The following is a 19531-nucleotide window of genomic DNA, read 5'->3' on the forward strand; positions in this document are numbered from 1 at the left end:
CACAGAATTTAATGAAAAGAGCCTCTGTCCAACTGTTAAGCATGGGGGTGGATCAATCATGCTTTGGGGTTGTATTGCAGCCAGTGGCACAGGGAACATTTCACGAGTAGAAGGAAAATGGATTTAATAAAATTTCAGCAAATTTTGGATGGTAACTTGATGCTATCTGTGAAAAAGCTGAATTTAAAGAGAGGATGGCTTCTACAAATGGATAATGATCCTAAACACACCTCAACATCCACAGGGGATTACATCAAGAGGCGTAAACTGAAGGTTTTGCCATGGCCTTCACAATCTCCTGACCTCAACATAATTGAAAATCTATGGATAGACCTTAAAAGAGCAGTGCGTGACAGGCAGCCCAGAAATCTCAAAGAACTGGAAGACTTTTGTAAGGAAGAATGGGCAAAGATACCTCAAACTTGAAAGACTCTTGGCTGGCTACAAAAAGCGTTTACAAGCTGTGATACTTGCCAAAGAGGGCAGTACAAGATATTAAGATATTAACTCTGCAGGGTGCCCAAAGATTTGCAGACGCCATTTTTTTGTTTTCTGTAATTTTGAAAGTGTAAATGATGGAAATAAAATCTAACTTTTTTTGACATATAACAATGTCTAATCTGTAATTTGATGCCTTTTGGAGATTTTTCCATCTTTCCTTGGCTTCGTTATGCACATTAATACAATTTTTTACCTGGGGTGCCCAAACTTTCGATCCCCACTGTAGTGTTATTCTTTTTAATTTTTCAGATTTTTTTTCTTATTTACGAATTTTCAAATGTACAAATGTACAAGTTGCGATCATAACGAGTGACCCGAAAAACGAAAAAAACAAATGAAACAAAAACAAACACATTTTTCGGCAGTGCGCATGTCTATACGTCACATGTCTTTGTTAAACTTTTGATTTAGGAAAACGATGTAATAGGAGGACTTGCCTAATCGATTCAATCAATGTGTATCCAATCAGGAAGGCTCATGCATTACATAGATGTTGGTAGAACTAAAGGAGACCCAGACTGAACCTTTCCTCTCCCGTATACCCGGGTAATAAAATAAGAGAAATGGTATGAATGAATGGATATTTCCGATTGTGTTAACTAGTGATATGATCGAATTATTATTTTCTAACTTTTAATAGAGAGTGTCATTGTTAAGAACAAGAAGAAGATGTCTGCATAAAAAGACAGTGCAGCTGTCGAGTGGGAGTGCGCAGAAGGAGCTGACAGTCGTCGTGAAGTTACATTGCGGTACGGTGAATGATGTTCGGCTTTATATAATCGTGAATTTGTCTGCAAGGAAGATGATCGTAGTTTACAGCCATGCTATGTTCATCTCACCATACATGTGTAGGCAGGTGCTGGCAAGTAATTTTTTATGTCTTATATTTGAAATTTCCACTTGGCAATGTAAGGTTCGACTTGCTAAGGTATGTCTGCCATTTGGCCTGTGGAGGGCGCTATATTTAAGCGGGAGGGGGTTGGTTCAGGGAGGAGCCGGGCCAGTAGGAGAGCGCAGCTGCGGTGCCGACATCGCTGGACTCCAGGACAGGTAAGTATGATTCTTGCTGGACCTAGTTGATTGACGTTCCTCCGACCGGCACATACTGCGCGTCACGACTTTCCGACAGAAGCCGAACGTCATTGCGCAGGCGCCGTATAGAGTCGGTTCAATACAGCGCCTGCGCAGCGACGTTCGGCTTCTTTCGGAAAGTCGTGACGTCAAGTATGCGTCGGTCGGAGGAACGTCAATCAACTAGGAACGCCCAGCCCCACAAGAATCATACCCGGAAGCCGAGGGATGAAACGGCGATATCGAGGTATGTACGAAAAAACAAAACAAAAAAAAAACAGCATACCCGCAGTGTAATCAGTCGTCTCAATGTATTGTTAGAAATTTTTTTTAGGGGGAACCTCCACTTTAACCACTTGCTTAACGGGCACTTTCACCCCCCTTCCTGCCCAGGTCAATTTCCGCACTTTGAATGACAATTGCGCGGTCATGCTACACTGTACCCATATGACGTTTTTATTAAAAAAATTCACACAAATAGAGCTTTCTTTTAGTGGTATTTAATCACCACTGGGTTTTTATTTTTTGCTAAACAAATGAAAAAAGACCAACGTTTTCCTTAGTTCCTGTTATAAAATTTTGCAAAAAGGTAATTTTTCTCCTTCACTCATGGGCACTGATAGGCAGCATGGATGAGGAGGCACTGATGGGCATTGATTGGCAGCACTGATGGGCATTGATCGGCAGCAATTATTGGCATTAATTGGCAGCCCTGATGGGCACTGATAGGCGGCGTGGATGAGGAGGCACTGATAGCACTGATTGGCAGCACTGATGGGCACTGATAGGTGGCATGGATGAGGAGGCACTGCTAGGTAGCACTGATGGACACTCTCAGCACTGATGTTCATTTATTGACAGCACTGATGGGCACTGTTGGGGCTGCACAGATGTTGGAAAAGTTTTTTATGTGTATTGTGTGACTATTAATAAGAATGTAAAATGGATTCCAGTTTTCTGTAATGGCTTCTAAAGACACGTTGCTTTAACTTGCCTCTGTAATGGCTTCTAGAGACACGTTGCTTTAACTAGCCTAATTCTATTGTTTGTTTTACTTCCTTAAATCAAACTTTGCTAAGAGTTGTAAAGAGACACTGGATTGGCAATAAAGCTGTTTGCGTCATGAGCCACCGGTGGTCTTTTAGCCAATAGTATACTTCCTGTTGACCATATAAGAAGGTCACACACCTTGTGTCTGTATGGGACTTTTGCTTTTTCACTTAGCATGAAGATCTCATCCAGTTGTACCGGTGCAACTGAAATAAAATTATCTTGCTTCTGGAACACTTGAAGTTTGACTGATCACAGGGGAAGAATTATCCTATCAACAGATAATCAGGACACTGTGATAGCCTGAGGAAAGGAATCAGCTGATTGAACTGCGGTAATTGGCTCAGAAGGACACACCGATCACAGAGCGAGCCAGGTGAATGCCGCAGTGGAAGCGCAGGTGGTGTGGTTCAGGGAGGATGTCAATAGACGCCCTCCCAGAACTGGATGGCCACGCTGTAGCCGTCATTCGGCCATAGTGCAGTCGGCAAATGGTTAAAGTGGTTGTAAATCTCAGACATGAGATATGAACAAAGCGTATCCCTTTACAGTGTGTACTTGTCTCAATACAGAGCACTAAGGGGTTGATTTACTAAAACGGGAGAGTACAAAATCTGGGGCAACTCTGCATAGAAACCAAGCAGCTTTCAGTTATTTTTTTTTGCCAAAGCTTAACTATAGAAGCTGAAGTTAGAAGCTGATTGGCTCCCATGCACAGCTGCACCAGATTTTGCACTCTCCAGTTGTAGTAGTAAATCAACCCCTTAAGTCTCGTACACACGGTACAATTGTTGGCCAACCGAGCGTCTGATTTTTGTCAAAAGGGCATGTGCCAGGATCTTGTCTTGCATGCTAATTGTACACAATTGTCGTGCCACAAACATGAACATAGTGACGTACTACGAGGAATTTCAGCTCTTGAGCGCCACCCGTTGGGCCCCTTCTGCTAATTTTGTGTTTAGTAAACATTGATTCTGAGCGGGCGTGTTTGTACTTTCGACTTTTGTGTGACGGATTTGTGTACGGACCATACGAAAATCAAACCGTTGTCCGCCGAAAATTTACTAGCCTGTCATCCAACATTTGTTGGCCGAAGGTTGGACAACAATTGTCAAAAGAAGTGTACTAACGGTAAGATTTTAGGACAACAGTCTGTCAACAGACAATCCCCTGCCAACAATCGTACCGTGTGTACAAGGCTTAAGAGGTAAAAAGGGGACAGGGAACGGAACTCCTGCACATGGCCTGTGATTGACAGCCTAAGCCCTGTTCCTGTGTGCTGTGAGAAATGAGGGGGGTGTGTCCCTTCCTTCCAATCAGCTCTCAGAGCTCTCCTCACTGATCTCCGCAGAGTGAAACTTTAGCTCCCTGACCCCTTCTTTCTGAAAGCTCAGTGAGAAGCAGCGAGCTTGGGAGATGAGGCAGTGGTGGCCAGTGATGGAGGTTCTGTCAGGGGAGTGGATTGGTGGCTGTATAGTGTACCCATCTAAGTGGCACGGACCCTTGGTTAGAATCCACTGCATAGCAGGACTCTTCTGTGGACTGGGCCTAGAAAACGAGTGTATGAGGCCTCGCATAGTGAAAAGCAGCTTCCCTCTATGCCTTTGGGTTGAAGTGGAAGTATAATGTGTGCAGGGGTGTATTTAGGTTTTGTGCTGCCCTAGGCCTGACTTAACTCATGCACCCCCTAATTTAAATATGACCCACCCCTTCCTGTCAAGGCCACACCCCTTGCATTTTAAGACCCACCCTGAAATTTTCAAGTGGGGTCACTAGTTCTGATTGCCTGGGGGGGGGGCAATGAATTCCCCTAATTTGCATAGATTTCCTCTCACTTCCTATTTGGCTATGGGACAGAGATGGTAAAAAATTTGAAGCGACGCCCCCCCCCCCCCCACAGTTGCAGAATGCCAACCGCCCACATACTGGAAGCAGTGCGGCCAATTTATGGGGACGCTAAACTAATTTGCCCAACAGTGTAGCGCAAGCCGGCGGGGACACTGTCCGTGCTGCCCCCCTGCAAAGTGCTGTCCTAGGCCTGGGCCTTGTTGGCCTAGGCCAGGATACAGCACTGAATGTGTGTAAATGAATGGGTGGAGGAAACTCAGTGTTTCACGCTATTTTCTTTGAAATGCCTTCGTACTCAGTCCTGGGACAGGTGTCACTGGCAAGTGAAAGAAGGTCACCCTTCCAGTGTGGGGCCTGGTGCAGAAGTATGACCTCCAGCCACAAGGGGCTTCAACTCACACAAGAAAAAGAGCAACGCCATCAGGCTAACACTTGGTAAAAATAACTACCGTATTTATTGGGGTATAGCGCATTCCTGCGTATAGCGCGCACCCCTAAAGTTGCCCCGAATTCCTGTGGAAAAAAGTTTTTTTGTACCTACAGTTTTGGTGTCTTGCATGGCGTCCATCGGTGGCCTCGTCGGGTCTGGCGTCCGTCTGCGGCTTCGGGTGTCCTCTTCGTCGGGTCCGGCGTCCTTCTGCGGCATCCTCGCGTCCTCCCCGCTCGTTTCCCGCGCCGAGTTTGAATACTGCGCCGACATATACAGAGCGCAGTACACTCGTGTATTGTCGGGCAGGCTCGGCTACTCTCGCGCTGATGTCCTGTACGTCCAGGACGTCAGCGCGAGAGGAGCCGAGACTGCCCGACAATACACGAGTGTACTGCGCTCGGTATATGTCGGCGCAGTATTCAAACTTGGCGCGGGTATCGGCGTATACCGCGCACCCACGATTTTGCCCTGATTTTCAGGGCAAAAAAGTGCGTGGTATACGCCGATAAATATGGTATATAAAATTGGTGGCATGTGGTATCCTCCATGTACCAACCAACATGTTACAATCTCCTGTAGCGCTTACTCCCGAAGAAGCCTCTGAAGTTTGGGTCCCCTGATTCTGTATGCCAATGACCTTCCTAGCAATTTTGCATCCTTCAACACACCAAGGCTAGATGAGCAGGATTTATTTGGGAACATTTTCCCAAAATGCAAAAGCAATACAGAACAGCAATAACAGTATAATAAATTGTCAAAAACACCATAAAGACCAAATGTCTCTGCCCCTGAACCCCAAAACCTGGAGGGGGTTCTAACTAAGGGGTGATATTGCGCATTAAAGGAGCATCGGTCTCTCTAAACCGCTTCCACTGGCCACAGTATTGGTAATCGTTCCAGCGAAGGAGCACTTAGATTGGAGTGGATCCCAAAATGCTATACATACCTAGACTTAATCATAAAAATAGGGGACATTGTCCCTTGAGGAAGTGAGCAGGAAGTTGTGGCCTGCAGCCTCTCAGCACCAAACAATCTGTAATTGTGCCTCCTCCCACTCTCTGTCTTGAAAAGGAGAGGGAGAACAGCTGCAGCCTTGAATGGCTTAGATTGACAGGCGGTGTTGCCTATCAACTCAACATACCACACCAAATTTGACATGGCTATGATACAAAGCATCATAGTTTTTACGTCGTTTGCGTAAGTCGTCTGCGAATAGGGATTTAGGTCGTTTACGTCCACGTCGAAATCAATAGGCCTGTGCGGCGGACTTAGCCGCAATGCACACTGGGAAATGTAGGCGCCCGGCGCATGCGCAGTTCAGGCCTGTTGATGGCAGCAGCGACTCAGGACCTGACAGTGGTGATATCTCACGGCTGTGAGCTCTGAGGAGATGTGGCAGAAGAGACTCTCTCTGGTGATCAACCTCTTAGCTGTCCACGAGTCTACCCCAAGCCCTGGGCTTTCTTGCCTTTCCTGCTGCAGCTCTCTGGTCTCCTGGGACAAATGGTCCTTCCCCTCTCTTGGCTTTATAGGAAGATGTCTCCTGGAGACTACATTTCCCATAGTCTCAGGCAGTTCCCAGTAGTCCTCCTTTTTCATCCCAGTCTGTATTTTAGCCTTTAGGTGTTTTGTCAGAAGGTAGTAAAACTGCAGCTTAGCCACTCCCCCCCCCCCCCCCATCGGCCACCCTTGTGCCTTGTACACACGATTGGAATCTCCAATGGAAAAAGTCAGACGGAATTTTTTCATCGGATATTCCGACCGTGTGTATGCCCCATCTGAGTTTTTCCATCAGAAATTCAGACGGACTTAGAAAGAGAACATGTTCTCTTTTTTTACGATGAAAGAAATTACTATCGGAAATTCCATTAGTCTGTATGGAACTCTGACGGAGAAAAAAACACGCATGCTCAGAATCAAGTCGACGCATGCTCGGAAGCATTGAACTTCGTTTTTCTCGGCTCGTCGTAATGTACGTCACCGCGTTTTGGACGGTCGGAATTTTGTGTGACATAGCTGGATTCAGGTAGGGTTACACCGGCGTATCAGTAGATACGCCGGCGTAACTCTGAATCTACGCCGGCGTAAATTTAAGTGTATTCTGGAAACCAGGGGCCAAATTCTCAAAAGAGATACGCAGGCGGAACTGCTGTTCAGCCTGCGTATCTCTGTGCCTAACTTTGGAAACGATCCTGAAAAGGCTTTTTCCAAAGTTAGGCAGAAGATCTGACATCTGTAAGACACTTACACGGTCAGATCTTAGGATGCAGTACCGCATCCGCCGCTGGGGGCATTTCTCATTGAAATGCCGCTTTGAGTATGCAAATGAGGACTTAAGCAGATCCACAAAGCTTTTAAGCATTGTGATTTCTGCGTAAGTTCCGATTTGCTTGCGCAAAACTAGGGCTGGTTTTACATGTGGAAAGTTAGTAACACCATGTAAAAGCCCATTCAAGCGACGGCATTTGGTATGCATTCCTGAGGGAGAACTCCACGGCAATTTGTAAAATCAAAACCGGCATGGGTTCCCCCCCCAGGAGCATACCAGGCCCTTAGGTCTGGTATGGGTTGTAAGGAGACCCCCTCTACGCCGAAAAATCGACGTAAGGGGTCCCCCTACAATCCATACCAGACCCGTATCCAAAGCACGCTACCCGGCCGGCCAGGAATGGGAGTGGGGACGAGCGAGCGCCCCCCCTCCTCCTGAGCCGTGCCAGGCCGCATGCCCTCAACATGGGGGGGTTGGGTGCTCTGGGGCAGGGGGGCGCACTGCGGGCCCCCCCACCCCAGAGCACCCTGTCCCCATGTTGATGAGGACAGGACCTCTTCCCGACAACCCTGGCCGTTGGTTGTCGGGGTCTTATCGGAATCTGGGAGTCCCCTCAAATAAGGGGGCCCCCAGATACCGGCCCCCCACCCTAAGTGAATGGATATGGGGTACATCGTACCCCTACCCATTCACCTGGAGGCAAAGTGATAGTTATTAAACACACAACACAAGGGTTTTTAAAATCATTTATTAGTCTGCTCCGGAGGCCCCCCCTGTCTTCTTTAGCTCTAATACCAGGGGGGGCTTCTTCTTCCACTCTCCGGGGGTCTTCTCCGCTCTCCGGGGGGGTCTTCTCCGCTCTCCGGGGGGGGTTTCTTCTTCCGCTCTCCGGGGGGGGGGGTCTTCTCCGCTCTCCGGGGGTCTTCTTCTATCTTCGCCGCTCTCCGCTGTTGACTCGGCGAACCCCGGTTCTTCTCCAGCTGTCCGGTGCCTTCTCCTTCAGCGCTGGCTGCCTGCTATCTTCGTGTGTTAGCTCAATTACTAGCAGGCAGCCAGCGCGGTCTTCTGTGACGTCATCTTCTTCTCTTTTCTTCTTCTCCCTTCTTCCGATGTTGACTCGACGCCTCTTGTCACTGCAATGATGGAAGCGCGCCTTGCATCCCATTTATATTGGCCTCACCGTCCCATCATGCTCCGGTAGGTACCCACGTGGTGGGTGCCTACCCACGTAGGGTGCAATTTTTCCGCTGGCCGCTAGGTAGCGCTTCCGTTGAGTTCGGCGTAGAATATGTAAATGACTAGATACGCCGATTCACGAACGTACGTGCGCCCGGCGCATTTTTTTTACGTCGTTTACGTATGGCTTTTTCCGGCGTAAAGTTAGTCGAACAAATAGCTGGCCTAGTCAATGTTAAGTATGGCCGTCGTTCCCATGTCGAAATTTGAAAATTTTACGTAGTTTGCGTAAGTCGTCCGTGAATGGGGCTGGACGTAATTTACGTTCACGTCGAAACCAATACGTCCTTGCGGCGTACTTTGGAGCAATGCACACTGGGATATGTACACGGACGGCGCATGCGCCGTTCGTAAAAACGTCAATCACGTCGGGTCACCACCCATTTACATAAAACACTCTCCCCTCATCCTCATTTGAATTAGGCGCGCTTACGCCGGCCCCATTTACGCTACGCCGCCGTAACTTAGGAGGCAAGTGCTTTGTGAATACAGCACTTGCCTCTCTAACTTACGGCGGCGTAGTGTATATGCCATACGCTACGCCTGCCTAACGTTGCGCCCACCTACGTGAATCTGGCTAACAGTGTGTATCAGGGCCGTTTGAAGGAATTTGGGGGCCCCAAGCAAATTGGACATGGAGGCCCCCCAACCCTCCCCGCACGCAAAGCCTACAAGAACCACAGCATAGATACTAAGTGGTCACAAATATGTCATCTGCCTGCTCTTCTCTGGACCCATGTGTAAGGGGCTTAAGGCTTCATTCACATGTGCAGCTGGGGGATGGTAAAACCAGGCCCTTGAGCCTGCTAGTCTGTCCACTCAGAGCTGTACCAATGCCATGGCAAAAATGTAATAGCATGTCACATTAGGTGGGCGTTACCAACCAATGCAAGTCTAAGGGGGAGTGCCGCAACTGGCCCACAACCGAATGCAATGCATGTGATTGCAGCACACTAGTGCGGCATTTACGGGGTTAAATCAAGAAAGTGACATAACACCTCGCCACCTGCCAAATGCCCTATGAAGAATGATTCAAAGTGGATTGCTTTTCACGGGATACTGCACATGCGAATGAGCCCCTAGAGGGGAATTTCCCTCACTTTATGAGTTCATTTCACTTCCTGTTGCATCCTTGTGACAGGAAGTAAATGGAAATGTTCCCAACAGTACACAGACTAAGGATGAGCTCTGGCGTGTTCGCATAGAACACGTGCAGAGCCTGCCAGGAAGTGTGCACGGCGCTGCGCTTATAACAGCCAGGAAGACATTTCACTATCCCTGCAGCCGAGCATCTGGACAATGTCTCCCTGGCTGTGATTAGAACAGCGCCGTGCACACTTCCTGGCGGGCTCTGCACGTGTTCTATGCGAACACGCCAGAGCTCATCCTCAACACAGACATAGCCTGTCTATAGCCAATTGTACTTGCGCTCTGCACATGTGCCTATCAGCCCCATAACATAACCAGCACTGTGTCCTAATGTTCTGCCATAGAGACAGAGACCAGCGCTGTCAATTACAGGGGTAGGACCGCAACCCTGATTGTTCAGCCATTGGTGAAAAGTGGGAGAATTCTCCCATCCACTTGGAGGGAACTGGATCATATATATATTTTTACTGGTTAAAAAAAAAAAAAAAAACAATCAAAGTATTTGCTGCATAAAAGTTCTAAATGGAACAACAAGGGGGGTGATAGAGGAGAGAAGGGAAGGAGATAGGGACAGTTCACTATACAAAGTGTAAATGTGTAAATGCAGAGTGTAAAGTACAGTTCACTGAACAAAGTGTAAATGCAGAGCTCACTCATTGGATGGACGAGGCTGGAAGCTGGTGGCTCAGACATCATACACACAGTTGGAATGTGTAGCAGCCAGGACTGCAGTTCTTCATATCTCCCGCGCACATCTCCCCCTCTCTCTCCGGCACACAGCTGTACATCGTGATAGGTGAGACAGGAGGAGGAGCTGTGGTGTCTCATGTTCAATGCAGGGAGGGGGGAGTGAACTCGCTGGGCTGTGTGAGAGGAATGTCAGAGACACTCACTCCACTCAGCTGCAGCCACTGGCCCGTAATGTGCAGACTGATTCTCCTGTCCTACGGATGGGAGAATCAGTCTGTTCCCTCGATCTGTCAGTGACCGGACTTCCCTGACCCTGCAAAGTGGGGACAAACTTCCTCTGGGGACGTCTGGTCAGCCTAACGCTACAGGCTGCAGCACTTATAGCAAGTGGCTGCTGGGGGCCCCTGGCCAGCTCGGGGGCCCCCAGCAGTTGCTTGCTTTGCCTGTCCTGTTCCGACGGGCCTGGTGTGTATGCAAAACAGCTTGAATGGAATTCCGTCAGAAAAATACGTCAGAGTTTATGCCGACAGAAATTCCAATCGGGTGTATGGAGTATTGGAGTCCAGACCTTCCATGTTCTCTATGAAGGTATCTCTGCCCATGGAGTTAACCGAGGCTAAAGAAATTCGGCCCAGCGTGCCACACAAAACAAACTTTGGCTTCCATTTGATCTTTCTGGACAGATAACAGTGACCTCCTGGAAGAAGGAAAAGTATTGGAACATTTTCTAGCACTAATAAAGAACGATAATAAAGTGCCTTTTAGCTATTACTAAAACCACAAGGGTGTTTGAGGCCTAAAGGAGAAAACAGTTGTCTAGGCAACCGGCCAATGTGACCTTTGTAGTCATTTGCAGTATTTTAATGGAACAAGGAAAGCCGTCTTAGAGGGTAATGTGGAAAAAATGAGAGCGCCTTACGCAAGACTATTAAAAAAATGTTAATTAAATAATAAAATATTTTCTCTAGGCTACAAATATTCACGTTTAGTCCCCAGATTTTTTTTTTTTGTTTTAGAAATCATTAACGTTTTTTTTTTTTTAATATAATTAATAGTATAAGTAGATTTAGATATGCACACATTCAATTATTTCCTTTTTACCTACCAGTAAAAAATATGTTCTACCAATAACTTAAAGCTGAACTCCGGGCACAAAACCACAAAGTATATACTAAGGCCCAGATTCTCAAAGGGCTTACGACGGCGCAGCGCCATGTACGCCGTCGTAAGTCCTAATCTGGGCCGTCGTATCTATGCGACTGATTCTTAGAATCAGTTACGCATAGATATCCATTCGATCCGACAGGCGTAAGTCTCTTACGTCGTCGGATCTTAAATGCAATTTTTTTTTGTCCGCTAGGTTGGCGCGTCCATCGTTTTCCCCGTCGAGTATGCAAATTAGCTAGATACGCGAATTCCCGAACGTACGCGCGTGCGACGCAGTAAAGTTACAACGTTTACGTTAGGCTTGTCCCGGCGTAAAGTTGCCCCTGCTATATGAGGCGCAACCAATGTTAAGTATGGCGTGAATGGGGCTGGACGCCATTTACGTTCACGTCAAAACCAATGACGTCCTTGCGATGTCATTTGGAGCAATGCACCCTGGGATATTTTACGGACGTGCATGCGCAGTACGTTCGGTGCGGGAACGCGCTTTATTTAAATACTATATATATATTCGCCAGCACACCAGGGATCATTTTAAAAAAACGTCCAAAAATTTAATGCATATCTATTGATCCAAAAGAGCAACGTTTCGAGGCCACGCAGGACCTCTTCGTGGCCATTTCGCCGGAAGGTGTGCAATCGGAATATTTTTGAGATTATTTAAATACTACACGCCCCCTACCCGCCTAATTTGAATTAGGCGGGAATTACGCCGGGTGATTTACGCTACGCCGCCACAACTTTACAGGCAAGTGCTTTGTGAATAAATCACTTGCATGAAAAACTTGCGGCGGCGTAACGTAAATGACATACGTTACGCCGCCGCGGAGATACGCCAGATGTACCAGAATCTGGCCCTTTATTACATAACATGGTGTGGTGGGGAGGGTTCTCTTTAGTTCTTCCCTGTGAGGACAGGAAGTTTAGGTAAGCAGCACAGAGAGAGCAAAGGTGGGAATTGCAAGTGCTGGGGTAAGAATTTTGACATATTGTTTACTGAGAAATGTTTATTTTAGTGCACCTGATGTGTTAAAGTGCATGGTAAACAAATTATTTTCTTTTTTTTTTTTGTGTGTTATCACATATGTGTATTTTATAAATCATAGGGCCAGATCCACAGCCGCCGAGCGCAACTTAACTTTTCAGAGTTAAGTTACACTGCCGCAAATCTCCCAAGTTAGGTGCCGATCCACAAAGCACTTACCTGGAAATTTGCGGCGGTGTAACTTAACTCCGTCCGGCGCAAAGCGTTCCTAATACAAATGGGCGATTCCCATTTAAATTAAGCGCGCTCCCGCGCCGGACGTACTGCGCATGCTCCGTCGGGTAACTTACCCGACGTGCATTGCGCTAACTGACGTCGCTCCGACGTCATTTGCTTAGACGTTAACGTAAATGGCGTCCAGCGCCATTCACGAACGTCTTACGCAAACGACGTAGAGTTGAAAATTTTGAAGCGGGAACGACGGCCATACTTAGTAGGGCTTAGTCAAATAGGACTCAGCCCTATTTTTACGCGGCGTAACTCAACATAAACGACGTAGATTTAGCGCGACGGGCCCGTCGGAACGTTCATGGATCGCCGTAAGTGTTCATTTGCATATTCTAGGCCGGCCACAATGGCCTCGCCACCTAGCGGCCGGCCTAGAATTGCATCCTTAAGATCCGACAGTGTAAGTCCCTTACACATGTCGGATCTTCTGCCTATCTATGGTAAACTGATTCTGTGGATCAGTTCCATAGATAGAAACAGGGATACGACGGCGTATCAGTAGATACGCCGGCGTATCCCTTTTGTGGATAACCCCCATAGTCTCAATCATTTTCATGTATTTTTTCCACCTGAAGTACCTGGTTAATCCTGCCAGTCACCCTTCTTCCTTGTTCTAAACTGACCACACAAAGCACAGAAACTGATCTGTGTTAGCGTGGTCAGTTATTATCTTTTGGTTTGCCATTCTCAGGTGCAGTACACTGCAGACACACAGCATTCCTGAGTTCGTTCAGCCGCCATGCCCTATGACCAATCATAGCCTGCCTCTGGCACACAAAACCCTCCCAATCACAGCCTGTCCCTTCATCACACCCTCTCCCAATCACAGCCTGCCCCTGGCACACACACCCTGACCAATCACAGCCTGCCTCTTGCACTCATCCCCTCCCAATCACAGCCTGCCTCTTGAACACATCCCCTGACCAATCACAGCCTGCCTCTGGCACACACCCCCTGACCAATCACAGCCTGCCTCTGGCACACACCCCTCCCAATCACATCCTGCTTTTTAAACACCCCTCCCTCCAGTCACAGCTGGCCTCTGGCACACACCCCTCCCAATCACAGTCTGCCTCTTGAACACCCCTCCAATCACAGCCTGCCTCTTGAACATACCCCCTCTCAATCACAGCCTGCCTATGGCACACACCCCCCTCCCAATCACAGCCTGCCTCTTGAACAATGCCCCTTCCTATCCCAGCCTGCCCCTTGAACACACCCCCTCCCAATCACAGCCTGCCTCTTGAACACCCCTCCAATCACAGCCTGCCTCTTGAACATACCCCCTCTCAATCACAGCCTGCCTATGGCACACACCCCCCTCCCAATCACAGCCTGCCTCTTGAACACCCCCTCCCAATCACAGCCTGCCTCTTGACCACGCCCCCTGACCAATCACAGTCTACCTCTGACACACACCCCTCCCAATCACAGCCCGCCTCTTGATCACACCCCCCTCCCTTACACAGCCCACTTCTTGAACTCCCCCTGCTGAAGTACAGCCTGCATCTAGCCTGAACAGACTATGAAATACAGGCACACCACACATCTGCACAGTGTCCTGTAACTCCTCCCCCCATTATCAGGAAGACGAGATGCATGGTCACATGACAGTCATTTGTAACCTTGTTAAAAAGGTATGATTTTTTTTTTTGGAACTAAGCAAAAGGCAGATATGGTGCCGACATTGTTATAACTGTAATAGAAAGTGTCTCTTACATTGTACGTTCACAACTACTTTAAAGTGATTGTAAAGTCACTTTTTATATATATATATATATATATATATATATATATATATATATATATATAAATAACAAACATGTCATAATTGCCTCCCTCCTGTTGAGTGCCCCCACAGCAAGCAGCTTGCTATGAGGGCACCCGAGCCGAGCTGCAACTCTGTGTGTCCATTCAGACAGTGAGCTGCGGTTCGGCCCCACCCCCTCTCTCTTCTGATTGGCTAACTGCCTTTAATTGACAGCAGTGGGAGCCAATGGCACCGCCCCTGTGTCTCAGCCAATCAGGAGGGAGAGTCCTGGATGCCCGAGACACTCGTGCACATCGCTGGACAGAGTGGGGTCTCAGGCCAGTATTAGGGGGGGCTGATAGACACAGAAGGGCCGGATTTACAAAGAGTTACGCTGGCGTATCAGTAGATACGCGGACGTAACTCGTAATCTAAGCCCGTCGTAAGTTTAAGTGTATGCTCAAACTGAGATACACTTAAACCTAGCTAAGATACGACGGCCTGCGCAATTTACCGCTGGCCGCTAGGTGGCGCTTCCGTTGATTTTGGCGTAGAATATGTAAATGACTAGATACGCCGATTCACGAACGTACGCTTGCCCGTCGCAGTAAAGATACGCCGTTTCCGTAAGACATACGCCGCGTAAAGATAAAGCTGCCCCCTAGGTGGCGTAGCCAATGTTAAGTATGGCCGTCGTTCCCGCGTCGAAATGTGAAAATTTTACGTTGTTTGCGTAAGTCGTCCGTGAATAGGGCTGGACGTAATTTACGTTCACGTCGAAACCAATACATCCTGGCGGCGTACATTGGAGCAATGCACACTGGGATATGTACACGGACGGCGCATGCGCCGTTCGTAAAAAATGTCAATCACGTCGGGTCACCAATAATTTACGTAAAACACGCCCCCTCATCCTCATTTGAATTAGGCACGCTTACGCCGGCCCCATTTGCGCTACGCTGCCGTAACTTAGGAGGCAAGGGCCAGATTCACAAATGAGATACGACGGCGTATCTCCTGATACGCCGTCGTATCTCTGTTTCTATGTATGCGACTGATTCATAGAATCAGTTACGCATAGATAGCCATAAGATCCGACAGGTGTAGGTGTTTTACACTGTCGGATCTTAAGATGCAATACCGCGGCCGCCGCTGGGGGGAGTCCGCGTCGTAAACCAGCGTCGGGTATGCAAATTAGGAGTTACGGCGATCCCCGACGGTTTTTCGCGTTCGCTATGTCGCCGCTAGTCTAGTTTCCCGTCGCAAAGCTAGTCGTTTTTTTTGGTGCCTTAACTTTACACAGCAATCGTATTGCTGTGTAAAGTATGGCCGTCGTTCCTGCGTCGAAATTTAAAAAATAACGTTGTTTGCGTAAGCCGTCCGGGAATACGGAATTACGCTACGCGCGTCGCCGTTCAAAAAAATTACGTCACTTCGCCCAATGCACGGCGGGAGTTCGGAAACGGAGCATGCGCGTTAGGTCCGGCGCGGGAGCGCGCCTAATTTAAATGGCACACGCCCATTTGAATTGGCCCGCCTTGCGCCGGAGGCCGCCGGCGTAGGTTTTCATCGCAAGTGCTTGGTGAATCAGGCACTTGCGATGAAAAATTGCGGCGATGTAACGTATCTAGGATACGTTACACCGCCGCGATTCTACGTGAATCTGGCCCCAAGTGCTTTGTGAATACAGCACTTGCCTCTCTGACTTACGGCGGCATAGCGTAAATACGTTACGCTACGCCGCCGTAAAAATGCGCGGATCTACGTGAATCCGGGCGGGCCAGAATACTTTTTATCCTAATGCATAGAATGCATTAAGATAAAAAAAAAATTCTGACTTTACAACCCCTTTAAGCTAAAGACCCGCTGGGGATTTAATACTACTTTAAGCTTTTTCACAGAGCTGCGGGTCACCCTGGTGAAGAATGTGACAGGAAAGAATACAAAAGAGCTGGGGGTCAGGGGAGGCCGGTCCTCAGGAAGTATGTATTCAGATAACATGGGCTGGAGGGAGCGCTCAAAGTGCTGACCGAGAACAACGACGGCACAAAAGGTAAATCCACAACTGAGGAACACCCAAGGAAGGGTGGTCATCTTTTCTGTTGAGTTGTATTTATTTTGACAGTTTACTAAAAGAAAAGATAACTTTGCAATTGCTGATGATATGTTTTCATTGTTCAGGGGCGGCGGTCGCATCCCGAGGAAAAATATACTTTGGATATATAAGTGGATGGAAAGATTATGTTTTGTAACAAAGGTTGAGCGTCATTTTTATCCTTTATTATAAAAGATTTGTTGTCATCAAAAAAATATTATAATTTTTTTTGTTCACTATGAAAGAAGATTCTTAAAGCGGTGTTTCACCCTAAAAAACAAGTTTCTAGCATGCCATCAAGCATACTAGCGCGAGCTACAGTACGCCTTTCTTTTTTCTTTTTGCGCGGTACTCACAGTTTAATCCTGTAGTGAAGTTTCAGACTCCCCGCGGGGAATGCAGAGGGAAGATGATTGACGGCTGGCTATGGCGCGTCACGCTTCCCGAAGATAGCCGAAATAGGACTTACCTCTTCACGGCGCTATACGGCGCCTGCGCACAGACATCGGAGCTGACTGCGCATGCGCCGTGAAGAGGCAAGTCCTATTTCGGCTATATTCGGGAAGCGTGACGCGCCATAGCCGACCGTCAATCATCTTCCCTCTGCATAGGAACGCCCATTCCCCGCGGGGAGTCTGAAACTTCACTACGGCAGTAAACTGTGAGTACGGCGCCAAAAAATAAAATAAAGGAGTACTGTAGATCGCGCTAGTATGCTTGATGGCATGCTAGAAAAAAAACATTTTTTTTAGGGTGAACCTCCGCTTTAACCCTATTTTTTTTTTTTTTTTTGTACAAAAACGCATTACAGTTCATTTAACATGGTTTCACATCTATGCGTTTGTTTGCAGGTGCGTTTTCGGAAAAGGGTCAGGGACTGTTTTTCCCGAAGCAGATTGCGTTATGGGCGTAATAGGACTTCAATGGACCCACACCAAAACCACAAGTGTTGCGTTTTTGATGCATTTTTACCTGCATTTTTTTCTCTCTCCATAATTGAACTGTGTAAAGCTGGTTGTTAAGAAACCGGGCCCTTAACCACCGATGAGTCATCAGCCGTCAGCGGGGTTTCCAGCTGACAGGTGAATGTAAAAACTAAAATTGCTGGCTTTAAAAAAATTGTGGGGAAAATGGCGTGGACCCCCCCCCCCCAATCCATACCAGGCCCTTCGAGTCTGGTATAGATTTTGAAGGGAGTCCCACACCAACTTTTTATTTTATTTGTGTGCGGCCCCCACTTAAATCCATACCAGACCCTCATCTGAGCATGCAGCCCAGCAGGTCAGAAAAGGGAGAGGACAAGCGTGTGCCCCCTCCCCCATCAACCATACCAGGCCACATGCCCTCAACATGGGGGGGGGGGGTGCTTTGGGGCAGAGGGGACTCTACCCCCCAAACATCTTGTCCCTATGTTGATGGAAACAAGGGCCTCTTCCCCACAATCCTGGCTGGTGGTGGGGGGGTCTGCAGGTGGGGGAGTTATTGGAATTTGGAAGCCTCATTTAATAAGGAGGCCCCCAGGTCCCAGCTCCCCCCTCCCCATGTGAATGAGTATGGGGTACATAATGTCCCTATCCATATTTTTGTTTCTTGGGGCCCCTTCACATTGGCATCCTAATCACGTCTGTTTGTTTATTTTTCAGGTAGACCTGATCAGAAGCTCCATGTGTGTCTATGGACAAGCTATGAAACTCCTGCACTACCAGTAAGTAAGGATAGAACCAAAAAATAATAATGACTCGTGTGTATATAAAAACCGCCAGGGTCTCTCCTCTCCTTAGACACATCAAAGCCTCCTGTCCACTAGGGACTCTCTTAGTGGAATCAGCAATGGTTCCATGGAATAATAGGTGCGGTCCCTTTAAATCTCTTTAATATTCATGTGGTCATATAATGCCTTGCCCATGTTACAAGAAAGTATATGGAAAAGCTCCCATAGTGCATTATTTCAAGTTGAAAGGCCAATTCATTAAAGCGACACCAAAACCTGGGTGGCCCTTCCTTCAGAGCACATGCACCGAGGGAGTAGTAATTGTTTGACCTGGTCTGCTCAGGGGTTTCACAGGCTGGGAGTTTGATTCCTTCTCCCTGCCTCTGGAATCCACCTAGACCACCTCGTGGGGGATCTAGAGGAAACTTTAGGGGGAGACCTGGACCAAAGGAAGGAAGGGGGGGGAAAGATACCTACCGTATTCCACCGAAGTCGCCCCAACATTCCAAAGATGTGTCAGGAAAAGAGGCCGGCGAGGAAGAGGTGGAAAGAAAAAGGAAAAGAAAAAACGAAGTGAAGGTGTAGACCTCACCAACCAAGAACTTGAAGTACTACAACAAGGTCTAAAATTTGCCCCTAATAAAGATCTAGATAAATTTGATTTATTTATCGATATCGAAAAACATATCCGCAAATTGAATATCAAAAAACATTTTGCTAACCAGACCATTGATCCGATTCCCAGTTCACAAGACCCGTATGTGCACAGCGGACTGAAAAACCAGTCAGTGTTCAACCCTCAAAAAGGTGCAAACCATCATATTGAAGTTTTTCAGAAAATGGTACAAGACGAAATTCGAGAATTGCCCACTTCTCAGACTGGGTTTAATGCCAAATTCAAACAAGGTATCAAATCCATAGAAAAGAACAAACAAATAGTTGTCAGACCAGCTGACAAAGGGGGTGGACTAGTTATCCTCAATCGAGAATATTACTACAACGAAATTCAACAACAACTTGAAGATAAAAATACGTACTCACGCATGATGGGAGATCCCACCTCTAGGTTAAAAGAAGAGCTCATTGATTGGGTGACTGAGGGAGCCACCAAAAGAGGCAGACTATCTGGTCCCACATGCACCTAGAGTCCCAGTAATGTACACAGTGCCCAAGATCCACAAAAACTTAGTCAATCCACCCGGACGACCCATCATTAGTGGGATTGGGTCACTATTTTTAAGGCTAGGAGAGTACCTGGAAACCTTTTTCAAACCCTCAAAGCCCCTCCTAT

The sequence above is a fragment of the Rana temporaria genome, chromosome 4 (genome assembly GCF_905171775.1).
Source record: "Rana temporaria chromosome 4, aRanTem1.1, whole genome shotgun sequence".
Classification (NCBI taxonomy): Eukaryota; Metazoa; Chordata; class Amphibia; order Anura; family Ranidae; genus Rana; species Rana temporaria.